This window comes from Pelodiscus sinensis, chromosome 5 (assembly GCF_049634645.1).
Source record: "Pelodiscus sinensis isolate JC-2024 chromosome 5, ASM4963464v1, whole genome shotgun sequence".
Classification (NCBI taxonomy): Eukaryota; Metazoa; Chordata; order Testudines; family Trionychidae; genus Pelodiscus; species Pelodiscus sinensis.
In genome coordinates, this window is record NC_134715.1 from 119,294,177 (window position 1) to 119,321,656 (window position 27,480).

The following is a 27,480-nucleotide window of genomic DNA, read 5'->3' on the forward strand; positions in this document are numbered from 1 at the left end:
GATTCAGACGGCTCGAGCACAGATCATGTTCCTTATACTGCTAGTTGATAGAAAGCCTCCTTTAAATGGCCTGTGATTTTGCAGTCTAGGAACCTGAACTGTATACTTGCTACCACCATGAAGTTTTGAGTATCTAAGGAGTTGAGTGCAGTGACTGCTCTCCTTGAGCCTTATTTACAATTGGGCCTGAGCTACATGGGGCAAATGACCTTTCTGTGTCAGTCACAGGCCCAGGACCCTTCTGAACCATGCCTGGAGTTATGGCTCTGCTGGACCAACGAGTTAGGGTACGTCTATACTGCGGGGTTTTTCCGGGATCCATCCAGGGAATGAGTTTGCTCTTCTGCTTTTTTTTGCGGAAGATCAAACACGCTCTTTCAGGGAGCCCTGTTTACTTGGTTCTACGAGGAATAAGGGCTCGTCCGAAAGAGGAGGCTTTTCTGCCATTTTGCCCCATCTAGACAGCGGAAAAGCCTCTCCTGGAAAAGCAAACAGAAAAAGCTAAGCAATTTGCATGGCTTTTTCCGAAAAAAGGCTATAGTGTAGACCTAGCCGTAGTCAGCGCTAGGCATCACTGTGTTCCTGGTTGGGGAGCAAAATGTGGGATCCCTTCTTCTGTGCTGGTTTGGAGACTCGGTTGTGGCCATCCTCAGGCCTTATCTCTGTGCTTTGGGGTGGAGAGTGGAGTGGAAGCAGCCATTTTGGCCTTTTCCAAGTGGAGAGATTGACACCTCCTACTGTGTTCCAGGCTGGAAAGACCGTGTGTAAGTTCTGAACTGGCTTAGGTGCAAAAGGGTGCCCAGTCAGGGTACATATAATGGCAACTGTGCCTATCTCTGCATGGCATTATAAAGCTCTCTGGAATGAAGCCACACTGGTCTTGCTATCATCTAAGTGAGGACAATTTAAAAACAACAAAACAGGTCAGGCAGGGGAGCCCTCATAAACATATCAGAAAGCCAATTTAGCACTGGGTAAACACTGTAAAATCTGAATGCTATTTACCAGCCATGCCCACAACGAAGACAGAAATAATCTTGTTAAAACATGACCTTTGATCACCAGGCACAGAAGTTAGGCCAAGCAGGTTTTTGCTTGGCTCAAGTCATAGCTGTGTGCTGACAGAAACAAGCCTTCTTCAAAAAACAGCTTAGCCAGTGTCCTGACCAAAAGCCCAAACTCAGCATATGGAGGATTTGGTGGTTTTGAGAACATGCTTTGCATCAACATGCATCATTTAAGGAATGTATAAACTAGCACTGATTACTAGCAAGGAATGCGGGGTTTTCTTTTTAACAATCAAAACTATGACCAATGTTTAAATCATATAAGTTGGTGATATACTTGTGGCAGACAGTGGGAGTTGGAAGAGGTGGTGCTGCAGAGTAATGAGAAAAATGTTTTTAAGCTGTTTGCAGGCATTGGGGTTGAGTCTGGCATTGCACATACAATATCTGAACATGCATAAACCATATGTAAGTGGTGCAAAGCTCTAGGGACAGACAGGCAGGGAGAATGGTCTGGCTTGGTGGCTAAGCCCTAGGACTGGGAGTCGATGCTTGTTGGCATTGCTGGCTCTCTCATAGATTTCTTCTATGACTGCGATAAACCCCTTAACCTGTTTTAGGGCTGGAACTGAAAATGTACATTGACATAACTACAAGTCTAAGGGGTGTAGATTTTTCCACTGTAGACAGTACTAGACCAATGGAAGAATTCCTCAGTTGACCTAGCTACCACCTCTCATGGAGGTGGATTAACTACTGTGCCACAGTAGTGTTGTAAGTGTAGATATACCCTTAGTCTCAGTTTTTCTAACTGTCAAATGGACAATGGTACTTCCCTATATCACTGGTACTATGAGAAATTTAACTTGTTAACCTTTTTACATAGGACTCTAAAGCCATGGGAGGGGAGACACTGTATAAATGTAGTGTATTGTTATTTGCATACATGGTCGCGCATCCTGCACCATTTACATATGCAGTTACCCATTTTGCTATCATAGGTCTTGATCCTGAAGTCTGATCCATGGAAATGAAGCCAGTGAAACTCCTTCTCTGGGTGCAAGGATTCTACATGGCTCAGTCTGCAAGATGAAGACCCCAGACGTGTATAGATGTACAAATCAGCTGTTAGAGAATTTCCAGAAGCAGAAATTCTCATTGATATGAGTTTCAAAAAAGGTTTTTAGTACATTCAGTCCTCAAGTTTTGCTTCAGTTTTGAGCGTGAACAAACTCAAAACCTCAAAGTGAAATCTATCCCCAAATGCTAAGTGTGGCCTGATGTCAGAGTGAAACCAATCAAAGCCAACACATAGAATCCTAGAAACCTAGGGCTGGAAGAGAAAATATCATTCATTTTCCATTTAGACCTATAAATCCCTCCACCCACCCACCTACTTTAAACTTTGAGCAGATACACAGAAGATAAGTGTTTTGGGTTGCTCAAAACCAGTTCTAGCTCAGCACAGCTAGACTGACAGTTAGCCAGGTTGAGTATATCTATTTACCTACCATAGCAGTAAATCTAGCTTGAATTCAGTTTATTTTTTAAAAGTATATTGATGTTTTATAGGGACAGTGACAGTTAAGCACAGTATATGAGCAAATGTATATATGGAATATACACAAATAGGTACAAGGGTTTAAGGTGTGGTATTATGATTGGCAGCAATGCAAAGCCCTAACATAGAGAGATAATTATGCAAAGATAAAAAACGTCTGGTGGTTGCTGCAGGATTGTTCTATAAGTCTTGAAATGGCATCATTATACATTAATATTTACATACTGGGTTAGTGCAAAACTACCATAATCAGATAAATAAGTGTTAAACTGGAATTAATGTTGACAGTAGAGCTGGGTGAAATTTTTCAGCCGAAACATTTTCTTTCAGTGAAAAATGCATATTGGGCTACACCAAAATGTTTTGCAAATTCATAGCATTTTTGCCAAATTGTTCTTATAGGAAAATATTTCATTTCAACATATTCAAAATGGAATGTTTTGATTCAATGATTGTGTTGAAATTTTCTTAAATTTTATTTTAAGAATAACATTTAAAAATGCTCAAACTGAAAAAAATGCGTCTTTTGACACACAAGGATTTTTTTTTTTTTGATTTGCTAAAAAACTTTGAAAAATTACATTTTGGGGTTGATGTAACATGATTTTTTAAAAATGAATTTTTGTGGTTATGTGGAATTCACAGTGAACCAAACACATTTAATAGTGGGCTCTGAAAGTGCTTTATCTGCACCCTGCAGGGTAGAATTTCCCCAGAAATATTAATAATTAAAAAACACTTCAATTAAAAAATCCATAAGTATGTTGGTGTTATTTATTCAGAACAGGCGGAACCAGATGGTAACCCCTTATCCAGCTCTGAGGAACTACTGAACAGAGCCCTGGGCTCACTATTATGAGTTTGAGAGAGGAGTCACAAACTAAAATACATGAGTAAGAGTTGGATACAGTAAAACATTTTCACATGTAATTTTGAGCATTTCACTAACGTGCACCTATTTCCCAAACATTTATTTAGCTAGTATCATACACACACAAGCACGGTGACATGGCTATTTCTGTGGCAATTTGTTCCAAAGATCAGCAGCTGTCAACACAAATGTAAACTTGCAATGTTTATTATGAGTCACCAGAGCAAGCAAATTAGTGGTAGAATCTGACCTGCAATTCCTAGAACAGGGAGGATCTGAAGGGAAGGTGATTTTTTCCCTGGTTGTCATATTCGGTGGTGTGTTAGTAGCTATAATGGGAAAGTGCTAGCCATGAGTATCTGTGTGAAATAAACACGAGCGATTTGGACATATTGGATAGCATTGAACACTGTTGGAATTGATTATGCTGCAATATTTGTCTGGCTACTTGGTTACAAAGGGCATGGAATGGTTTTTACCTACTGCGGGCTTGATGCAAAAGCTCACTGAGGTCAATGAGAATCTTTTCATTTCTTTCAATGGGCTTTGGATCAGGCTCTATGTGAATAACTGAATAGCAGAAGTCTCCGGTGCAGCAATGGACCATAAACAATGCACGTCCTCCCTCTGCCCTAGAGATGACCTCATGTCTGAACGGAGAAACTTCACAAAACTGCCAAACAGACTTTTCCAATCTATCCCTAGCCCAGCCTTTATCCTCCGGATGTGATTATTATTATTATGTTTTATTTTTGATAATGCCCAGTGTGTACTAGGTGCTGTCCAGACACACACAGAGGACAGTCCGTGCTCAGAAGAATTCACAGAGTAAGAGAAAGCAAGAGAACAGGGACAACAACAACAGGGAATTTATACCCACCTTAGCCCCTCATTAAAACCAGTGGTTCTTTTGGGAAGGATCAGAGAAAACATCATCTTGTGTTAGAGCTCAATCCTTTAAGCTTGACTCATGGGAGTCATCCCATTAATTTCAGTGGGATTGATCACACAGGATGGGGCCCTTCAATGCGCTATAGGTATGTCTACACTACAGAGAAGATTGACCCTGCAGAGGATGATCTTCTAGCATTTGATTTAGCGGGTGTAGGGTAGACCCCTAAATCGAACACCGAGGGCAGCCCTTGCCAACATCTGGTACTCCTCATTCTGCAAGGAGTAAGGGAAGCTGGCAGGAGTGTTTGCTCCCGTTGGCCTCCTGCAGTATGGATGCCGTGGTGGCTTGGCTTAAGGTAAGCTGACACCAGCTACGGATTTTGTGTAGCTGGATAGCATACCTTAAGCTGACCTTCCTAGTCTATTATGGATCAGGCCCATGTGGGCTAAGCTGTAGTTTTTCTAACTCGTCTGAAGTTAAAACATTAGCTTTCATCGGAACTACAGATCACAGAATGAAAGGCCTTGCTCACTGTATTGTATGAGAAAATTGGGTAATGGATTTTTTTTAAACCAACAGAAGTAGTTCTATCAATAGCTGCATTAGAGAAGATGTTGCTTCTAATGTCAAATGGATTTAAAACATTTAGTCAGTTCCCTGCTGAAATTCCCTTGGAATTCAAAGCACCAGATTCTGTTCTTAATTATATTGATGTAAGTCCGTTGGAGTCAGTGTAACACTGGTATAAGTGAAAAGAGAGACAATTCTGGTGGGTATAGAATGCATAAGGTCTTGGATTGGAAGGTAGTAGCCTCTATCTCTGGCTCTGCCTTAGTACGTGAAGTTGGACAAACCTCAATTTACTCACCTGTAAAATGGAGACAAGTGCCTTATAACAAGCTTAATGAGTGCTATATAATTCCTGGGGTATTCAGATGAAAGGCAAACAAACTGACAGAAGTGGTCAGAATTTTCCCTCAAAACGATTTTGATGGAAAATGCCGTTTCTGCAAAGTTGTTTATTTTTTCTGAGAAAACCAAAATCAAATATTTTGGTTTGGGTCAGTTTGACTGAAATCAAGATACCTGAATTTGCTAAACTGACCTAAATTATTCTGAGTCAATTCAATATTAAAAATCTTCATCTCCTTATTGTATTGCACTACTTCACAGAAGGTATTCAAATGTTTCATGTCCCTAGTCACTTCTATGTCTTGGACTACATCTCCCATCATGCAAGAGAGAAGACTCTGAGTCACATGGTAGTAGTTCCAGGGAGAGTCTCATTCTTAGCTGCCATTTTGTTTAAGTTCAGGTGCAGAACAGTTGAGTGAAAAAATGCACACCCTTACTTTGATCTAATGCATACTTCATTTGCTCTTTGTTATTCATTTCCCTTAATCTGAAATAAAAATAACTTGGCCGAAATAACGTATGTTTTATTTCTTTGTGACTGGGGAAAACTCAATCATACCCACTGTATGTAAATGAAATATGTTGGAACTGAATTGGAATTGGAGTCTCTGAATTACATGGTAAGCTCCTTGACAATATGGGCTTGATTATTTGCCTTGGTTTGACTGCTTTGAATCAGCTAGCAGAAAGCTACCCCAATACGTACCTGATGGAGGGGTATTTTGCACAGATGGCCCTTTACAAGTCTGTCTGCAGTCTGGGCAGGTACTTGTGTTGCTAGCCTGTGATGAAGTCCCGTGCCTTGATAGGTTCACTGCTATTTTTAGCATTAGTTAAATGAAAGCTAGTGTGGGTATGACTACCCGAGCTGCAATCACATATGTGAACACAGTGTAGACATATCCTTAGGCTGCTCTAAGTTATACCAAGGCCATTTCAGCCTGAAGCCAGCCCCAAAACAGGAAAGTTGAAAGGTGAAACAGCTGATGATACAGTGCAATGGACTGTATTAAGTTAGCTGAGCAGACTTCAACAAACAAACAGCAATAAAGAATGTCCAGATTTTCCACATAAAGTAATGGAATTAGGTCGTGAGTCAAACCGAGATACAGTTTAATAGGCTCTTTGGAGAGTGACTCTGTGTTTTTAAATCACCCTGTAAACTTCTTCTACTGAAAATCATGTGCATAGGAAAATAGTAACATAGTAAAAAAATAATTATAATGGAGAGTGGGGATAGAAAGGGTGTGGTGGAGTTAGAACACCTGGCTTGGGATCGGAAGTCCAACTCCACCACTCATTTTAAGCTAGGAGGAACTGATTTTCAAAAGTGGGCCTTTGATTTTAGGTGCTTTAGTTTTTGGGTGACTATTTTCAAGGCCCCCCAGAAGTCATAAGCATCTTTGGAAGCATGTGGCCTTTGCCTCTCTGTGCCTCGATTCCCTACCTGATGAATGGTAGCAATAGGGCGACTAGGAGAATGCTACCTCATCAGCATTCTTGAGGCTCATGGATATTACAGCAATTGGCCCCACAGAAGAGCCCAATAGCAATGTCCCTTTTACCTTGTGTGTTCAATGTGTACCAGCAGTGCACAGTCTTATGTCTGCTTTCTCTGGGCCTGAGAGTTGACATCCCTGCTGCTCAGATTCTGTGGCCTTCACATTCAGAAGAGACCCCTGTTAAAAATATCTATGTAAGGCAGTTGAGCACATCAGCAACCAAGTCAAATTCCAAGGCTAAGCACGCAGCCTATGAGGAGAAATCAGGTGCTTCTAAAAGACAATTAACCTGATTCACATGCAGCTCAGCAACTTTTTGATGGCTCAATTCCAGATTTCACAGCTATTCAATAGTTCTCTTGTGAAGCTGATCCTTGTCTTAGCATTCAGCACAACTCAATCCATTTTCCCTTTTCTTTCTATAAACACCCTCGGCCCCCTCCCCTCATTTTCTTGATTTACATCTCTAGGGAGATGGGAATGTGAGGGAGAAGCTTGTAGCCTCCCATCCTGGGGGGCCTTGAACTGGTGTCCCCTGTCCCAGGTTCCCATTATCCTCGCTGTGCTAGCCGCAGCCTCTCTACACTACAGGCCTACTCAATTGGAATTTAAATGCTTCATGATTGTTGTCTCAGAGAATAGGGAAGTGCTGCATTAAAGAGTAAATTACAGCAGACAAGTAACTGGCTTGGGAAGGAGAATGAAAGGAGAGATGAGCACATCACAATGCTAATTTGCAGAAGACATTTCCCAAAGATGGAACAATCTTCTAGCAATTACGGGATAGTTTCACAAAGAGAAACATTAGACAGACACATGCATGCTGATTATGCTCTGCGCTTCGCTTTTGGATTAGAATCATAGCCCTGATTAAGAAAAGGAGCAGGCTTGCAAAGAAAAGTTCAGGTGCAGAACTGAATATCTGGAGAATCGGAGGGGATGACTGGGGCTGTGATTTTTGCTCAGCCTTTGTGGCCCAACTAGGAAGTTTACTTCTGGAATCAAACTTGTGGGATGCTCAGATCTGGGGCTTAAGTTGGAGCCCCCCACACTGATGAAGATGTGAAATGGAGTTTTTACTGAACTCCTTCATTTTGCATTTTACAAACAAGAACAGCGGCAATATCATCATTCTGACACCCCCTGCCTGACTTTTTTACATTTGTATATGAATTCCATGTTGGTGAAAAGACACTGCCTGAGAACGTAGTTCTCAGTTTAATCCACATCTAAGGTGCTACAGGCCTGTGCGTTGTTTTTTCCACATCATTAGTTACTGGTTTTAATTTAGTGGCACCTAAGGCCTCAGGGTATGTCTACACTACAGCGCTAATTCAAACTAACTTAATTCGAATTAGTTAATTCGAACTAAGCTAATTCGAATTAGTGCATCCAGACTTAAAAACTAGTTCGAATTAGCGTTTTGCTAATTCGAACAAGCATGTCCACATTTAGTGGACCCTGAACTGAGGTTAAGGCTGGCCGGAAGCAGTGCCGGCAGGGGATCAGATGAGGACTTAAAGCGTGGAGCTGCTGTCTCAGGCTAGCCGAGGGCTGTGCTTAAAGGGACCCGATCCCCACCCCGGACAGACAGTTCTCAGGGGTTCCCCGCTTGCAAAGCAGTCCTGGCTTGGAGTGCCCTGAGTGCCCACACTCGGCACATCACAGCGCTCGGCCATCAGCCTGGCTGCACTTCCCGAAGGCTGCCATCTGGAGGGGTGTCAGGAGAGCTTCCATCCCGAGGAGCCCACAGCGCCACCCCAGTCCTCCCCATCGGGGGCTCATACCCCATTCCTCCCTCACCTCCTTCCACTTACCCCTCCCTAGCCCCCCTTCCTGGTGTACAAAATAAAGGACACGTGTGGTCAAAAATAGAAACTCTCTTTATTGAACAAAACTCGGGGAGACTGGGAAAAGGAGGTGGGAGAGGGGAAGAGAGAGAGTGGGAGAGGGGAAGAGAGAGAGTGGGAGAGGGGAGGGAAACTAAAATGATCAGGGGTTTGGAACAGGTCCCATATGAAGAGAGGCTAAAGAGACTGGGACTTTTCAGCTTAGAAAAGAGGAGACTGAGGGGGGGATATGATAGAGGTCTATAAAAGCATGAGTGGTGTGGAGAGGGTGCATAAAGAAAAGTTCTTCATTAGTTCCCATAATATAAGGACTAAAGGACACCAAATGAAATGAATGGGTAGCAGGCTTCAAACAAATAACAGAAAGTTCTTCTTCACAAAGCAAATAGTCAACCTGTGAAACTCCTTGCTGCAGGAGGCTGTGAAGGCTAGAACTAGAACAGAGTTTAAAGAGAAGTGAGATAAAGTCATGGAGGTTGGGTCCATGGAGTGCTATTAGCCAGGGGGTAGAAATGGTATCCCTGGCCTGTTTGTGGAAGGCTGGAGATGGATGGCACGAAACAAATGGCTTGGTCATTGTCTTTGGTCCATCCCCTCCAGGGTACCTAGTGTTGGCCGCTGTCGACAGACAGGCTACTGGGCTAGATGGACCTTTGGTCTGACCCAGTACAGCCATTCTAAGCTCAGGGCTCAGGGCTCAGGGCTCAGGGTTGGGGGTCTCAGTGGACCACCCTGATTTTCATGTAAACCTGCTCCTGAGTGGCCATGCTGGCAGCTATCCTGCCCTAGATGGCCACTTTCCTGTGCCTAGTGCGGAGGTCGTGGATGAGGTCCACGATGTATGCACTAGAGCAGGTGGGCACCCGCCTCTTGCGGACCCAGGCAGGCTCCTGGGAGCCGCCAGCCTGGTCCCGGGAAGAGGCGGAGGGCTGGGTGGCAGCGGGTGGCTGGCTCAAGTCGTGCCAGGTGCAGGGTCTGCTGGTTGCACCTGGCATGGGCACCGTAGCCAGCCCGTGCTCCTTTAAGGGCTCCGGGGCCAGGAGGGGGGCAGAAGAGTTTCCCTGGTGGTGCCCAGAGTGGCCACCAGGGCAAGCTGGGGAGGACTAGCCTCCCACTAGTTCAAATTAAGTGGCTACACAGCCCTTAATTCGAACTAGCTAATTCGAACTAGGCGTTAGTCCTCGTACAATGAGGTTTACCTAGTTCGAATTAAGCGCTCCGCTAGTTCGAATTAAGTTCGAACTAGCGGAGCGCTAGTGTAGCGTCTATCAAAGTTAATTCGAACTAACGTTTGTTAGTTCGAATTAACTTTGTAGTGTAGACATACCCTCAGTTATGGACCACGACTCCATTGTGCTAGGAGCTGTGCAAACAGAACAAAAAGAGGTTCCCAAAATCTTACAATTGCAGCCACAAGGAGCCTGTTTTTCCTCCCCCTTACACCATCATTTACATGTGTGAAAAATGCTTGTGAAATGCGGTGACATGAGAACCAGCTTGTGAGAGGCAGTGGAAAATGAGATCCAGAACAAAGCACCCTATGGTCAGCAGCAGGAGAGGTTCCCCCACACTGATGTGTCACTAACTTCAAGTAGGGACTGTGACGTTCTAAGATTTGTCTTGTTAGTCTGTTAGTACTCAAGATCTCATAAGCCATCCACAATGGAGTTGGAATTAAAACTGGCTCTTCTGACTCCCAGCTTGGAGCCTGACCGACAGGGCCAGATCAGGAATATAGCATAACAAACCAGAAGTATAGTTCTGAAGCAGTTAATTCTACTGACCTCCTATTAATTATATTGTTCATTTTACTGATGGCAGGTTTAAGGCTATGCAGTGCCCTGGCTGCTCCCTGGAAACCATACCTGTAGGCCAGTAACCAACCCCATGTGTGACTTGTCTTTCCCATCTCCCCGTAGTCCAACCGGTGGAGCAAGGTACTCGGCAATTAGAGACAGGGCCTCTAGCCCGGATATCCAGTGTGTGGAAAGGAGGGGTGCCTGGGCCCTTCTTTGAAAGAGAGTGGGGGAGTGTTGGGGGGGGCTGTAAAAAATTAATAGGTTTGAAATGGCCTTTTGCATTAGTGGGCAGAGGTCAGCCACAGTATTTCCCTTAAACATGCTTTTTCCTTTGGTTTTGTAGTTTAGGAAGATAGGGTTCGTTGAGACCAATATTATTTTTGACCTTGCTCTCTGGCTAGATCAAGACTGCAACTTTTTTACGGAAAAAGCTACGCAAAATGCATTCCACATTTTGCATACCTTTTCCTGCCTTTTTTTTTTTTTTTTTTTTTTTTTCCGGAAGAGGCTTTTCTGTCATTTGGGGTGGAAAAACCTCCTCTTTCAGTGGAGCCCTCATGCCTCATAAAACAAGGTATACAGGGCTCCCTGAAAGAGCGTGTTTGCTCTTCCACGGAAAAAGCAGAAGAGCAAACGCATTCCTTGGACGTATCCTGCAAAAACGCCATAGTCTAGACGTAGCCTCACTTTGTTCTATAACCTAGGAAACTAGATAAGTATGGAGTTGCTCTACTTTGTTGTATCTCTTGTTTATCCTCATTGGTTTTCCATAACATCTTCAGAGTTGACTTCCTTGTAATCTGTGTGATTTGTTAGTTTGTAGTATAAAGGTGTTGATTTACCAATAATTAGAACCCCATGTGTTATGTAAATTATATAAATAGTAATTAGGGGTGGGTATAATTGTATTCATTATTTGCTTATTAATATTCATTTTATGGGGGTTAATATTACTAAATAAGGCTTTAGGAAAAGTGATCAGAGCCAGCCCAAGGTACGGGCTGACCGGGCTACCGTCCGGGGCGTCCCATTGTAGGGGGCGCTGCACGGGGCTGCCGGGCCGGGCAGGGGCAGCACCACGCATGCTTCATGCGCCTGGGGTGGTGCCATGCATGCAGCGGGCGCCCAGGGGTGGGGCCACGCATGCACTGGGTGCCCAGGGGCAGGGCCATGCATGCGCCACGTGCCCGGGGCGGGGCCATGCATGCACCATGCACCCGGGGGTGGGGCCACGCATGTGTCGCACTCCTGGGGATGGTGCTGCGCTCTTGGATCCCAGGGTGCACAAATGTCTCGGGCCGGCCCTAGTAGTGATAGACATGTGAATTAATATACTAAGATAGATAAAAGATTCTGACTACTGCCAGGTTGTTGCCACTCGGACATTGTGTTGAATGTCTGAGGTAAATGTGTGTAGGCAATAAAGCTGTCCCTTTTACCCCATCTACTCCTGGGTCACCTGTTTCTTCTCTAATATGTACTTACCCCTGACAGATACACATGTCCTTTACACTGTGGCAATATTTGTTCACCGTGCTGTGCCAATAAATTGCTAGGGAATTAAACTGATCTGGCTGAGCTCTGAGTAGCATCTATAAGTGCGGTGGGCTGTCTTATATAGTCCTACAAGACCAAGGAAGACCACCAGGAAGCATAGGTACCTGCAGGGGGAGAGGCTGCAGAGAGGGCTACCCAGAGAAACAGGGAGGGGGCATGAGAACACACCACATTTAGCAACTAAAACTTCAGCGAGGGTACAGGAGGGTAGTGCACCCCGAGTCACCTATGTCAGGAAGAGAGGTGCAAATTGGAATGGGAGAAGAAAAAAGTCTTTAGTGTAAGAACCTGTGCTCCTCTTCCCTCCAGCAGAGTATTCATTTCAAATCATTATCGCTGTACGAGGTGCAGCGCAAGTGAAAGTAAATGGAAATGTAAGTCATTTAAACCCAGTATCCGTAGAAAAGAGGCACCCATCCTCTGAAAACACTATATTTCCTCATGGCTTATAACTTTCCTCATACTTGGCTCTGATTAGCTCATGTTTAATTACATTGTGGCTAAGGCTGTCCCAAAGATTTTCATTTGAAACTGTGTTCAGAATGCTGGAAATGTCTCCATGCGGAAGCCCATTTTTGTAAGTTTCCTATATATACTTTTAAAAAATGTACCGCAGCCATTTTCAAGCATGGTTCTGCAATTATTTTTTTTCAGTAAGATTGTCACCCTCCTGTGCTTTTTTAGCCTTATATATTTTTAAACTAACCTCAATACACTTCACTATGAAAAGTGTGTACTTTTAAGCCCCAATTCCAAGGGCTTTTCCGGACATTGCATGTAGCAGAACCAACCAAGGAAAGGCAAGATTCATAGAGCTTGAACTAGGACTGTTTCCCTACTTCCTCTTTGCACAGCTGAGCCCTAAACTTGAAGCACTTTCCAATTTAGAGCAGAAAAATTCCACTTTCTGTCAGGTGTCTCATCTTTAACTTGCTCTGTACTGTGGTGGTTTCTTTGTACATTGTGGGAATGAGTGACGAACATAGGTAGGACCCTGGTTGTGCCTGTGAATCTTCCTTCAGCATTAATGGGGCAAGCACTCTGGTTATTGTCATTAATAAGAATGTTCATTTTTAAAAATAATGCCAGAATCTTGGCCTCAGAGATATCAAGTGACAATGAATTATGTGGGCTAATTTGTTATTGGGAGAAAACTATTCATTTTCACAAATAACTAATCAGCAAGCATGATACCAAATGCTTGAAATGTCAAATCCTGAAAGGCCTTTGAATAGTAAAAGGTTAGCTGCAATATCTAAAAAAAATTTAGCTTTCAAACTTGGAGGAAATGTGTCCCTCCCAGGCTCTGTGATGCCATACAGAATATTTCTATGTTTTCCCCCAGGATCAATGTTCCTGCTGCCTACAAAGTTGTTTCAGTTTTTGTCAGACTCTTCTGTCTTTTGCTGCCTGTATTAGGATGCCAAAGGGGAACATATGTACAGTTACAGTACAATGGATATATTTCTCACAACACTTTTAAGTGCCATTGTTCAAAATTGCTCATTGACTGTGCGTTGTGATCCGTGTAACAGTGTGGCAGGCTAAACGGGTTAATTACATTTCTGTGATGCAGCTGCGTACACCTGTCGTGATCTCCGGCTGCGATCCATAAATCAAGAAGCAGGATTAGCTTGCAGTGGAAGGCACAGGTCACTCCCATTAACATTCATACAGGTTGTTGTATTGCACAGAGGGAAGTCCCTAGGTGCTTAGGGATGAAGGCCCTGGAATAACGGAGCCTTCATGTACAGAATTTCTCCAGATATGGCATTGGGGAAGTGTTATGCTTATCAAGGTACCAAACAAGCTTTCATGAGCTATGCTTTTGGAGTCCCTCTTGGTTAGCATCCTCTCATAGAAGGCCTCTATGAACTCCCTGCAGGATCTCCTACCATCTTTTCAGATGATCCTTCAGTCCCAGCCAGGGATCAGTGTGTATTACAAACCTACACAATGCCACAGAATTCCACCTGGGGCCGAAGCTTAAGACAAAGGGCCCACAGGTGCCCACATTTCAATTTTTGCAGTAAAATAAAATAAATCTGGCTCTTTCTCATGGAAACATGGACTGTAAAATCCCTCCCTCCTCTGCCTCATGACAAGTGTCTACAGCCTTTCCCCTGGGCAGCATGCCATGCAGATTACAAGTTTTGCTCAAGACCCTGCACTTCCAAGGGCTGGCTCTGGACCATGGTGTCCAAAGCTGTTTTCAATATCACTCTTCATAGCATAAATCTTTAAATACAGAAAAAGAGACTGATGGGGAGTGAAGGATGATAATGTCTGGGAGTTACTTTTATGTTTTCCTTTCTAGGAATTGTCTCTCTCTCTCTCTCTCTCTCTCTCTCTCTCTTGCTGCGTCTAGACTGGCATGTTTTTCCGCAAAAGCAATGGCTTTTGCGCAAAAACTTGCCAGCTATCTACACTGGCCATGAGATTTTGTGCAAAAGCACTGACGTTCTACTGTCCGAAATCAGTGCTTCTTGCGCAAATGCTTTGACGTTCCCATTCGGGCAAAAGCTCTTTTCCGGAAATGTTTTTGCGCAAGAGGGCCAGTGTAGACAGCTAAAAACTGTTTTGTGCAAAAAAGCCCCAATGGCGAAAATGGTGATCGGGGCTTTCTTGCGCAAAACCGCGTCTAGATTGGCACGGACGCTTTCCCGCAAAAAGTGCTTTTGTGGAAAAACATCCGTGCCAATCTAGACGCTCTTTTCCGCAAATGCTTTTAACTGAAAAACTTTTCTGTTAAAAGCATTTGTGGAAAATCATGCCAGTCTAGACGTAGCCTCTGTGTGTAAGAAGATAGGATTTTACAATTTAAAAAGATTATAAACTCACATAAGTCATATATCACCCTTCATATTCATGCTGAACTTCCATCTATATCAATAACATTGTGTATGTATGACGGGCGAGAGGGGAATAATTTTGATGGGCTACACCAAGGTTTTGGAAAGTGGTTGAGGGCCTCACTTCCATGATATTAATGGAGAAGGTGCATAGTCTGGGATGGAGGTTGGGTGTAGAAGGGAGCGTGGGATAAAGGATTGGGATGCGGAAAGGAGAGTAGGATCTGTCCATGGGCTGGATCTGGTGTCTTGGCAGGCCAGATCCAGGGTGCAGGCCATATTTTGCCCAGGTCTATATCAATAATTATCTAGAATCAGATCCTGCATTTTTTGCACACCCAATCTTCCACTAAATTGTACTAAATTACAAGTGCTGGCATGCTAGAAGTACTGTACAGAGAAGCTGCAGAAATTTGCTTTCAAGATATGATTAAATTAACCCCATTGCTGAAATGCATTTCATTGTTTGCTTCTGTGCCTACCAGTGAATAGGTTCCAAATTATTTACAATTTATCAGATACCACTGAAATATTGCAGTGATGATTTAGTAGCAACATTCCTTAATTTAATAATGCAGAAAGCTCGCATCCCTGGACCATTGCTGTTTAGTGTATAGATTATGGACACAATTTCTAACTCTGCTGCCACAACAAATAGGAAAGAAAAAGGACAGGCAGTGACCATGATAAATGTTTACAATTTAAAATCAAGCATATCAGAAGAGGAGCTGTGCATTGTACTTGTATGTGTGTGTTTGCACCTGGTGGGAGTGGTGCATGAACAGCAGAACAAATGGTGCAGGAAGCAGCTTATTTTTTTCACTGAAGGTGCCAACTGAAAAGAGACATCTATGCCCACAGTGAAGCAGTTAATTTGTATATTTAATTTCCTAATTATTAAACATCCATAAATGAGCAGTACAGTCCTGGTGCTTGTCCTGCCAGAGGGATCGTGTTGATGGAATGGGCAGGATACATAGGCTGTTCCATCACAATTACCCAATATGATCATAAAAATGGCTTGCCTTCAGCTTTTGCATTCAAGCCCACTGAATTTAATGGGAATCTTTCCATTAACCTCAATGGACTTTGGACTTCTTAGGAAGGCCACATCTATACTACAGTAATTGCCATGTTTAAAGACTGTCCTATAGAATGGTTCTTCTAGGTAGTCTGGACTGACCTAGTCTAAAACACTGTTCAGTAACATGGCTAGAGGACCGCATTTTCTGCCTATACGGGCAAGACGAAGATTAGGACCATGCTATGTTTCAAAATGTATTCAGACATGGTTCCTCTTGAACCATACTGATATTTTGCCATCGCTCAGCATGATGCACACATACTTGACCTTAGCTCTTCCAAGGCTGAGAAATATACATGACTGATAGCTATTCAAATCCTCTCTCTGGTTCCAACCCTCCTCTGCAACTGAAGTATTTGTTTAGCTGATCAGAATATGGTGGGGTCACATCATGAACAAACCAAAACCCACTCCCACAACACAACTGGCTTCTTATTGAATTCAGGTTCAGGTTTATTTTAAAACCTTCCCTGGAGATGCTCCAGCTAGCTCTGTCTCTTGCTTTCACTTTCTCCCTCCCTCGCTACCTTCCTTCTTTCTTCCTTTAAATAACTGGCATCAGCCATTATATCTTTGTATCATCACTCATATCTAATTTTGTTACATCAGCTTTTGCCTCTGCATCACCTACTATTTGGAGCAGTCTCCTTTGATCACTCTTTCTCATTGCCTACCCACTTATGTTCAAGAACCCACAGTGACACCTCTCTTCTTGCTTTTTTTTTTTAACCCTTAATGATGTTAGGGCCTGATCCAATGCCCCAATGAAAAGGCCATTACAGATTCCAGATAGCTACCGGATCATATCTTAAAGGCCATATTATTGAGCTCTTAGGTTGAGTAGTACATTATGTTGCACCATCTGGAGTGTCTGACAACCTTGAATGCCAAACTCAGGGTAGACTGTCCAAACTGGTTGTATGTTCTATAATTAGGATTATAAATAGAACTCCTGAAGCACTAGAGCAATCTCACAATGTCTGTCTCACAGACAGTCGACTTGGGCATTCCTGTCTACCTTGCCACCGAGGCAAGCTGGACTTAGTGATAATTGGCTGCCATACATCAACATAAAGGACTCAGGTTGCTTCCAGTCCCAAGAGACCAGTCAACTTGTACCTTATATCTCACACCAAAGACAATGCTTGTAGCCCATCCTATGGTGAACTAAGGATTTATTAACTAAGAAAAGCAATGCAAGAGTTATTTACAGGCAAACACATATACATAAAAGAGTTACACTCTATGGTTACACTCTATGGCTCTGTAGGGATCTGTCAGCCCTTTATGTCTTTTAGGGCTAACTCAGGTTGGCACTAAGAGTCTCTGCTTCTCTTGCATAGCTCTAGCCCTGTGAGAGTCCAAACAATCAAGGAGAGAGAGAGAAAATGTTCTTGTGTGCCTGTTTTATCTCCTTCCAGCGTTCAAACTGATGTGAGCAAGAAAGCCTGTCCTGTCACCTCCATGGGTATAAGAGGGCCAAATCTCTGTATCGTGATGTTCCACGATGGCCCATTTAGTTTTGATAGACTTTCTTGATAGATAGGGCACCATTACTCTTGACTCAGTTCAGAAATTCAGAGCAAGCATTTTTACAGTTATAAAGCAAAAACCATACGTATGACCTGACAGCATGGGGTACATACAGTACCAGTAAAATGAATGCATGCTGCAACTTACCAGCATTCTATAGGGCAGGAGGTTTCAAACTGCATTGCGCTGTCTGCAACTCCCTTCGGACAACAAAAATTACTACATCGCCCCAGGGGGGGAGACCAAAGCCTGAGCCTGCCCAAGCCCTGCTGTCCTGGGCAGATGGGATAAAATCTGAGCCCCACTGCCCTAGCCAAAGCCCCCTTAGATGCAGGAAGGGGGAGGTTCTAAATTGAGCCTCACTTCCTAGTGCTGAAACCCTTTGTCTTAAGCTTCGGCCCCAGGTGGAAAGAATTTGGGCTTTGGTTTTGGCCTGGATGGTGAGGCTTGGGCTTCAGCAAGTCTAAGCCAGCCCCGACAACCCAATTAAAATGGGGTTGCCACCCATTCTCGGGTTCTGACCCACAGTTTGAGAACCGCTGCTATAGAGTCTAATGCACTAAACACATTCTTATCAGACTAACACCTATCTGGAACAATGCTAACATGCAGGGGGTCTGATTTCCGGCTATGAGGTTGTGCCTACAGCCTTGGTAACAGCTAGCCTCTGGTCTGCCAGTAAGACTCTTTACACTGTGAGGATTCTACAGAAGCCAATGGGATCATTTGTGATACAAGGGGCTACTCAGTATAAGGTCTTGTCTTCACTTACCAGGAGATCGATGCTGCATCAATTTAGCAGGTCCAGTAAGGATGCAGTAAATTGACTGCTGACTATGCTCCCATCGACTTTGGTACTCTACTGGCTCTACTGGGTTGCGAGGAGTAAGGGGAGTTGATGGGAGAGTGGTGGCGCCACGGTAAGTCGAGTAAAAATATGTCAACTCCAGATATACTATACCTGTAGTTGGAGTTGCATACCTAGTTCAACTTTGTCTCCTAGAGAAGACCAGGCCATAGTCAGAGTATTGCAGTCTGGCCCTTTAGAGAAACTAGTGGGCTGCCCCATGGTCACTATGTTCGCCAACCCTGCTCTGTTAGGCCACTTTTGCTTTCACAGCCAGAGAGTGTGATGATGTCATTCTGTTGCCCCTCAGGAAAACCAATTATATTATATATATATATATAGAGAGAGAGAGAGAGAGATTGATTTTCTATGAAAGATATTATACAAAAAAGAGTAGCATTGCTACTTTACACTGTTTTATAGTATACCAATACTGAGCTCATTATTATTACATGGCAGTTTCCCTCTTCAAAATGTCTACATTAAAATATATAACACTTTTCTCAGACAAGGAAGTGGCAAGACCATTTTACATATGGAGAAACGGAGGCAAAGAAGTTAAGTGACTAACCCAAGGCTTCTAAGAGAATCACTATCAGATGGGGGTAGAACTCAAGTTCTAAGGCCCAACTCGTGTTTAAGCCACTAGATACATATGTTATAGATTATATGGCTGGAATTGTCTTTAGATTTAGGACACATAATGAAAGTTTTCATATCTAAGACATTTACTCACTGGTGAATTACTGAGACTTTTTCTACTTCAAAACTTAAAACCTGAAATTGGAAGGAAGGAAAAAAAATCTTACAATCACATTCTTAGGTGAACTCCCTTTACTCCCAACTGTCACTGTAACCATTCCATTCCCAGCCCCCAACTGATTATTTTAGACTTATATTACTTTTTTTAATCCTTTTTTCTTGTCTTCTGATTTATTACTTTTAACCCAGCAGACCTTTTATGGCTAACCTAGAATATTGTACACCCTAAATCTAGGGATTACAAAGTGCTTGGAAGTGATTTAAGATTGCAAGTTATTACTCACTTCATGGGATAGAAAACTGTTTTTTTTCCTCTCTCCCTGTATCAGATGGCACATTACTGGAGACAGACTCTTTGCAGCCAGAGAGGAGACCCTATGTTTTAAAAAGGGCTATGGCCGCTGCTAAAGTGAGGTTTATATCTGAATAACCACAAAAAGAAAGCCAGCACTGCACAACAAGCATGTGGAAGCAGTTTCACTACTTAGATAGGATCTCTGAGCCAAAAAGGCAGTTGTCTGACTTGTCAGCATCTGGGAAGCAGCACTACTGAGACATGAGTATATTACTTCTTGCTATATATTCAGCTTCATTTAAAGCTTTAGGCCTATCTCTAATAAAAAAAACCACAGGCGCCGACTTTCCATTGCGCCAGAGGGGGGGGAGACTTGACTTCTGGCTTTCCCCCAGGCCACACCCCTACTCCACTCCTTCCTGCAAGACCACCCTCCAATCCCCGCACAACTCTTCCTGCCCCAACCTTGCTCCTCCTCTTTCCATCCAATTCCAGCCCCTCCCCCCATCTCTTACTCGCCCTGAAACAGCTGACTCTGGTGGGCAGGAGGTGTGGAGAGGGAGAGGGAAGCACTGATATGCAGGGCCACTAGCAAGCAGTAGGTATTGATAGGAAGGCTGTGAATAAGTGCTTAGCATATACACCATTTTCCCATGTGGGTGCTCTATATATGAAAAAAGAAATTGCTACAGGAGCAATTTGGCCTCCTCAAGTAACATCACACTTCTCTCTTAAATGGAGGGTTAGTAGTTTTTTTTCACTGAGCTGACAAAACACTCATGTTATTAGAGCTAGGTATTATTTATCATTAACTGGTTCCTAAGTTATTGATTTGCAATCTGTGGAGTCTCCAAAATGTCACCAGACTTGGACCATAAAGTGGATCATACTCAAGAGAAGGAGCACTACAGTCAGTCCGGGCAACACCGACGGCTGGGTGGGAGAAGTGTGGCACGGCCCGGGTGGTACGGAGAGTTGGTTGCTCTCTACATTGCCCAGGACCCAGCAAAATCTGTCGCCTACCCTGAAAGCAATAAAAAATAGACGGAAGCAATGTGCTGTTGCCAGTAGAACCAACAGCCACCTCTGGTCTCAGGGTAGGGTGTTGGAGGAGGGGCTTTTGAGTGGAAGGGGCAGGGCTGAAGACAGTCGCTGCCCAATCTGTGCTTGCACCCTGCAGCTATTCAGAGTGCCTGGTATGGTGCTCTGGTGGCAATACAAAGGGACCTGGAACTCCCAGCTGCCACTGCTGCTGGGCTCAGGAGCAATTGTCCCCTTTGCCATCCTCCTCCCGGTTGGTAGGCCTAGCTGTTGCAGTGTGTAACTGGGTGACCAGATAGCAAGTATGAAAAATCAGGGCAGCATGTGGGCATGTCATAGGTGCCTAAGACAAACCTCAAAGAGTGGGACAGTCCCTATTAAATCAGGACATCTGGGCACCCTGTGTGTAACAGATGGCTTGTTGCTCTCTACAGTGCTTTGGCAGGTTTTAAAGATGCCTCCATCCCACAGTGGGGTTTTCAGGTGCTCCACTAAAGCCAATGGAGCCATGATGTTTTACGTGTCATGGAAATCAGACCCAAATTTGTAAGCTGAAAGTCCTACCTATGCAAGGGAATCTGAGGGTAATGCATTTCTGACCTGTAAAGTGCACAGATTTATTATTAGAACCCTAGCCAAAGTATCTCGCAACTTTTACACGCTTCCAAAATGGATGCATTCTTGTTTTGTGTTTGATGGGCGAAGTGATATTAATCATGAAAGACAAGAACAAAATTAGAAAGATTCAGGCTGGCAATGACAATTGAGTAATTACTTTCTCAAGGATATTTTAAAACCTGCTGCAGATAATGAATAATAATAATAATAATAATGTGATAATTAGAGCTCTGCACAGTCATGGATATCAGCTTTATACCTGTGGGTATCCACATCCATGGATGTGGATGTAGATATCCGTGGCTCGTTTTTGCAGTTATGAATGCAGATGCAGATATTGTATCTGTGCAGGGCTCTTGTAATAACCATTGTAGGATTTTATATTTTTGCCCATCACTATAGAATCTGAACACATAATAATTGGACTCTGCCCATGAATGCGAGTATAACCTTGTTCTTTGGAGCTTGCCTGCCTTTCTTGTGCCAAAGTCTGGCCTCAGGCAACACTCTTCCCTCCCAGCTTTAGAATAGCTCTTTCTGAGCAACTGGAAGCTGCAGGAGCTCCAGATCAGACAACTGATGAATGCTGGCTCCCTAGCAGATACGCAGGCACCATTCACATTTGAGTATTACGCTTCTCGGTAGTGAAGAGAAAAAGACTTAAGAAAATATTGAGGGTTGTTGTGTCAGTGTCTACTTGCATCCCTGTTTGCAGAAAGCTGCACAATAGTGAGCTCAGGGACTCCACAGTTGCTTTTATTGTCATGGGAGAAATAGTATTGGGTGCTAACCTACATTCCATTCATCTGCCCCCACGAGCCATGGAGTTCATTGCAGCCTTGTGCTCTCAGAGATCTCTCAGAAATTGTGCCAAAAGCCAGTTTTTTAAAAAAGAACACCTGCCCCGTTTGGAAATAAGATTTGTTTAAATGTGTCTGAGCAGGCTTGCCAGTGGAAGTTTGGGAGGCAAGGTGGAACCAAACCTGAGACCATTGGAGCTTAATGCAGAAGCTTCTACAGCTTGAGCTAAAAGCCAGCTGGCTTTTGGCTAAGGCTGTGGAACAAACTCATTCTCTCTCTCTGTAAGTTGTCTAAGTGCCACTACTTGGGAGAGCAAACTACACCCACTAGGGCTATGTCTACACTTGCGGCTTCTTGCACGAGTAATATGCAAATGAAGCTAAGCGTGGAATATCGCCGAGCCTCATTTGCATACCTAATGAGCCACCATTTTTTTCAGAAGAGGCTCTTGCACAAGAAGGAGCGTCTATACTGCCCCTTCTTGCGCAAGAAAAACCCTCTTGAGCAATGCCGTTCTTCCTGAAAAGTAATAGGTGTAACAGCATTGCGCAAGAGGGTTTTTCTTGCGCAAGAAGGGGCAGTGTAGATGCTCCTTCTTGCGCAAAAGCCTCTTCTGAAAAAAATGGTGGCTCATTAGGTATGCAAATGAGGCGCGGCGATATTCCATGCTCAGCCTCATTTGCATATTACTCGGGCAAGAAGCCGCGAGTGTAGACATAGCCTAGGTGTGTGGGCTACTTTAGGAGTGTTGGAAGGCTGCTTTGAGGGCGGTGAGGCTCTGCACCTATAAGCAATGGGATTAAATCGAGTCAAACGTCAAACTCCATCTTCCTATTTTGTTAAATTATGCCCATGTTGTCCTTTAGCCATGAGGCAAAGGCCTTGACGAAGAGAGAGACCTTGCTGCTACGGGGGCTTTACAGACAGTTAAAAGTGTATATACGAGAAGTGTGTGTGGGAGAATAGGGGCAAGAGAGATGGTACAGAATTGGAACTCAGGAGATCTACATTCTATGCCCAGCTCTGCAATAACAAAATACAGGACTATGTAGCACTTTAAAGACTAACAAGATGGTTTATTAGGTGATGAGCTTTCTTGGGCCAGACCCACTTCCTCAGATCAAATAGTGGAAGAAAACTGTCACAACCATATTACCAAAGGATACAATTTAAAAAATGAACACATATGAAAAGGACAAATCAAATTTCAGAACAGAAGGGGAATGGAGGGAGGGGGGAAGGTAAATGTCTGTGAGCTAATGATATTAGAGGTAATAATTGGGGAAGCTATCTTTGTAGTGGGTAAGGTAATTAGATTCTTTATTCAGACCGAAGCATAAAGTGTCGAATTTAAGCATGAATAACAGTTCAGAGGATTCTCTTTCAAGTGTGGTCTTAAAAGGCTTTTGAAGCAGGATGCAGGTAATTCAGTTGTTGAGACAATGTCCTTTCTGGTTGAAATGGTATAGCCTCTTTGCTCCTCTGTTAGTCTTAGCTTTTTAAATTCTGAATTCTCCAAAGCAAGGGCATCTCTCACTTTTTATTCATACAGGAGCTAGCAGAATTGGGCCCTGATCTCAACAGGGGCTGTTTGGTGCTACGAATTAGAGCTGAGATAAAGGTGGATTGTTCCTTGAGTTCCACGTACTACACAAATGGAAGCAGATGCTGGTAGCTGAATAACTTTGGTTAAAGAGCTAATTCTATTTTTGGACTATGCAGCAGAGACGGGGAGGCTCCAGTCATAAGGTTTCAGAGTAGCCATGCTGCCCAAGAGTGGAAGGGTCCAGAACAACTGGATGCCTGTACAAATAGTCCTGATTTACAATGGCGATTTGCTTGCGTTAGGGGGCAAGTCACAAAGACTGTTCTGTAGGTGGTAGAAAATCCGCCATTCATAGCTGTGATTTGAGGCACGCTCCATTAGAGAACCCCCCTAGAGACTTCCTTCTCCCAAGACTTCTCTTGTGGAGTTTTCCAGTGGAGGGATAGGTGTATGATTTGCTAGGAAACTCCAAATATTATGGTGATAAACAAATGCTTAAAGTAAGTAGAAACCATTATTCCGCCACTACCAGGATTCTGGGTGGATGGTTCAGCTGAATTTTATAAGGCAGCTTTTGGCCATTGGAACTGTAGTGATTGGAAGCATACACAGGTAACAATCACTGACAAAACTAATGAGAGAGGTGAGATGCTTGGCATGATAATGTTTATAAAAGCATCTTTCCACCAACTCTCATGCAGTGAACTACGTGTTTTTGAAGTTGCAACAGAAGACTCAAGTTACTCGGCAACTGTTAGTTACATCGGTGACCTAAGTGCCACATTTATTTGACAGAGGAGGCTCTCTTTCCAAATCTTTTTGTTGGTGACCTTCAAAATCAATCAGAAGCGATAATGTGACTCTGTCGTTGAAGATAAAAGGATATTAATTTCACTGTGTTTGTTCCCTTTTACAGGAAAGCAGGCCAAGGGGTGGGGCACAGCAGTTATTGTGTTGCATCAGTGACACTCTTGGTTTTCAGGTGAATTTTCTCACATATGAAAGGCAGTAAGTGACAGTCCACAGAATATTTTAAGGATGACACAGACAATACATGCTATTCAGCAATAGCAGATGAGAACTTAAGCCTATATGATGAGTGTTTTTCTGAAGGTGCGGTGAGGTCTCAGGTCACAGACTATAAGCAAGTCTCACTGAGACAATGGAATAAAAAATGCCTGTTTCAAAAATCTGCATAAGAGCACGCAACACTTCTGGTTTAGAAGACCATTTCCTGCATTATAGCACCTTGTCTACTTGTCATTTTGTTCAGCTCTTATGGGTGTGGGACTAGGTAGCTCAGAGCACTGGTAATGGCAGGTAGAGATTGGTTCAAACCAGAACCAGCTGTTCTCTCTACTCTGAATTTTGTAGGCTAGGATTAAATGAAACACAGATCTGAGTCATCCTAGCTTTCATTTTGTAAATCAGGCAATAACCAGGAGGTTGGTTTACAGTCTCATTATAGAAATCTACATCCTTATCCAGGCCCTCTGAATGCTGATTGTTCAGACAGAGGAACATGGATTGCAATCACTCGTTTCAGTTTGGAGACCCCAAACGTTTCTAGCAGGGCAATGCAGAACTAAAACGCTCCCTGAAAGGACTAGCGGATTTTCCCACATAATCTAACCCTTGGCGGTAGTGAGCAAAAATGACCCTCTTCACACCTCTGTTCAGTAGCTTGTGTGAAGCGTATTAGTGGTTTTAGTCCAGCTGTCAATAGGCAGGTCCCCACTTAACTGATTATGGTGGTGATTTTCTTGTTGACAGCTTTAGCAAGGACAAAGACTGAATGGTTATAAAGCTGAAACTACACTCTTCCCCTCCTCCTCTATTCCCAGTCCTGCACCAGTGGGCTCTGCAGCCTTCCCACATTATGCAGAGTTCTATTTCAGCAGCTAAGCAGTGTTGGATTTGGATATTATTTAGGGCAGTGTACACTACGGGGCAATGTCGATCTAAGGTATACAACTCTCCAGCTACATGAATAGCATAGCTGGAGTCAATGTACTTTAGGATAAGTTGCCATGGGGTCACCTCTGCGGGGAGCGGGTGGTGGGAGAAACTCTACCATTGACTTTCCTTATGCTTATTATTCCGGTGAAGTACCAGAGTTGATGAGAGAGTGATTGGCTGTTGATTTAATGGGTCTTTACTAGACCCACTAAATTGACCCCCAGGGAGTCGATTGCTGAAGCACTGATTTCCTGGTGAGTGCAGACCTGCTCTTAGATGAAAGACATCCAAGCAATCCCAAGGTCGACAGGAAGTATAGTGCAGCCATCATAAAGCTCTGATGTCTCGCATTCATTCATTCAGCAGGACTCACACACGAATTGATTCCCATTCAGGGAATTACCCCATTCCTGCTTTCTGTGCATCAGCGATTGCTAATCTTATGTACAATTTCCATATGCTAGGATTGACTGTACTGTACTAAAATTAAGAGGCTGGGAGGTGTTGATTTAGAGTTAGACAAATGAACTGTCATAATTTCCTCTGTGATTTCCAGGTAGTTGGGGCTGGATAAATAAAATCAAGATATATTAAAAATATATTAATCTCATTTGAGATCCGAGGTTGTTGGAAATGGACCTTGTGAACCTTCCGTGTGAGTGTACCACTTTACTGATAAAGAACAAGCTGTTCTTCAAACATGTAGGACATTTTTGGCCATTGTGTGTATTATGATGTCCCATTCCCACTTGGTAAATGATCTACTCAATATAACCCAAGCTCAGTAGTCAGCTGGCTTTCTGATTGTTTTACTGAACTCTGCATGCTCCAGATCAAGGGGACGGTCTTGGGAGTGAGGGAGGACTGGAACCCCAGGGTGTAGGGCTGTTGCTCTCTTAGCCAGATTATTAGCTGACAAGCAGGTTTCCCCTCTACCTCGCCCTGTTTAGCTGGAAGCAACAGGCAAAACAGATATTAAGAGCAAGTTGTTGAGTTTTTGTGGTAAAGACAAGCAGGTTGGTCCACTGGCTAGGGCTAACCTAGTCTTCAAGAGACTGAGGTTCAATTCTGCCTCTGCCAAAGACTTCCTCTGTAACTTTGGAAAGTCACTTGGGTCTAGATTTTTGGAACTCTTATGCATCATAAACTCTCACTAAATACATAGCTGCATCTTGAGGTGTTTAAACACTTGACTCTTAGTGTCTTTGTGCTTCATTGAAAGTCAACCAACTTGACGAGAAATGAATGGAGCCAGACCAGAGCAGAGGCAGATTGAGGGCTGCATTGTGCTGCCTGTCCTTCCGATGCTGGGGCTGGTGGCTCAACTGCAGAGTGAGGAGTGGGGTTTCCTGGTCCAGCCAGCAGACATGGCCTTGGGAGGCTGAGTAAGGCTGCAGCCACATTGTCCCCCAGCTACTATCTGGGGCAGGCTGCAGGTGTGCAGCCACCTGGCTCTCTGGTAGGACAGGCTGCAGCTGCACCAACACCTGGCTCCCCGGAGTGCCAGGGTCAGGGGAAGTTGGAGTTTCACTCTCCCAGGTGGGGGGGACACTGGGCAGTGGTCAGCAATGGCCATAGTGTGTGTGTGTGGGGGGGGGGCCTCTGGTGGGCAAGAAGGGGTGGGGCCATGGCTGGAAGGGGAGGAGTTAGAGGACCTCCCTTCTGCCCATGGGGTACCCTATATTCACAAAGCTCCCCCAACACAATCTAGCCCTTAATCTAGCCATTACCAGAAGATTTACCCCACATTGTGCAGGTCCGTAAGTGAATTTATTTTTGTTTTCCTTCATTTAAACCATTGCTCTGGGATGGAGCTGGGGAGGCAGGGTTCAGTTTGCAGGCTGCCCCAGGCAGAGAGAACTACCCCAGCTCTCTCTCACTGCTGCCGCTTGGGGCCAGGTGAGAAGCACCTCTCCATGGCTGCTGCAGCTCGAGCAGGGTCAGGGGTGCATGTCCCCCAGCTGGGGAAGGGCCAGGTTCATGTGCTCCCTAGGGTCCCCAGGCATAATGGGGAATGCAGCAAACTCTGCATTTTTCTCTCACACTCTGACAAAGGGGAACAGCCGGAAATGTTTCTGTACAAATTGGGGTGGGGATGAGGGGTTCAGCATCCTCACCCTCCTTAAAGGGCTCTTGGGGGGTGGCAGTCTCAGGGCTGGGGCCGTCCCAGAAGGGAAGGGAGGGT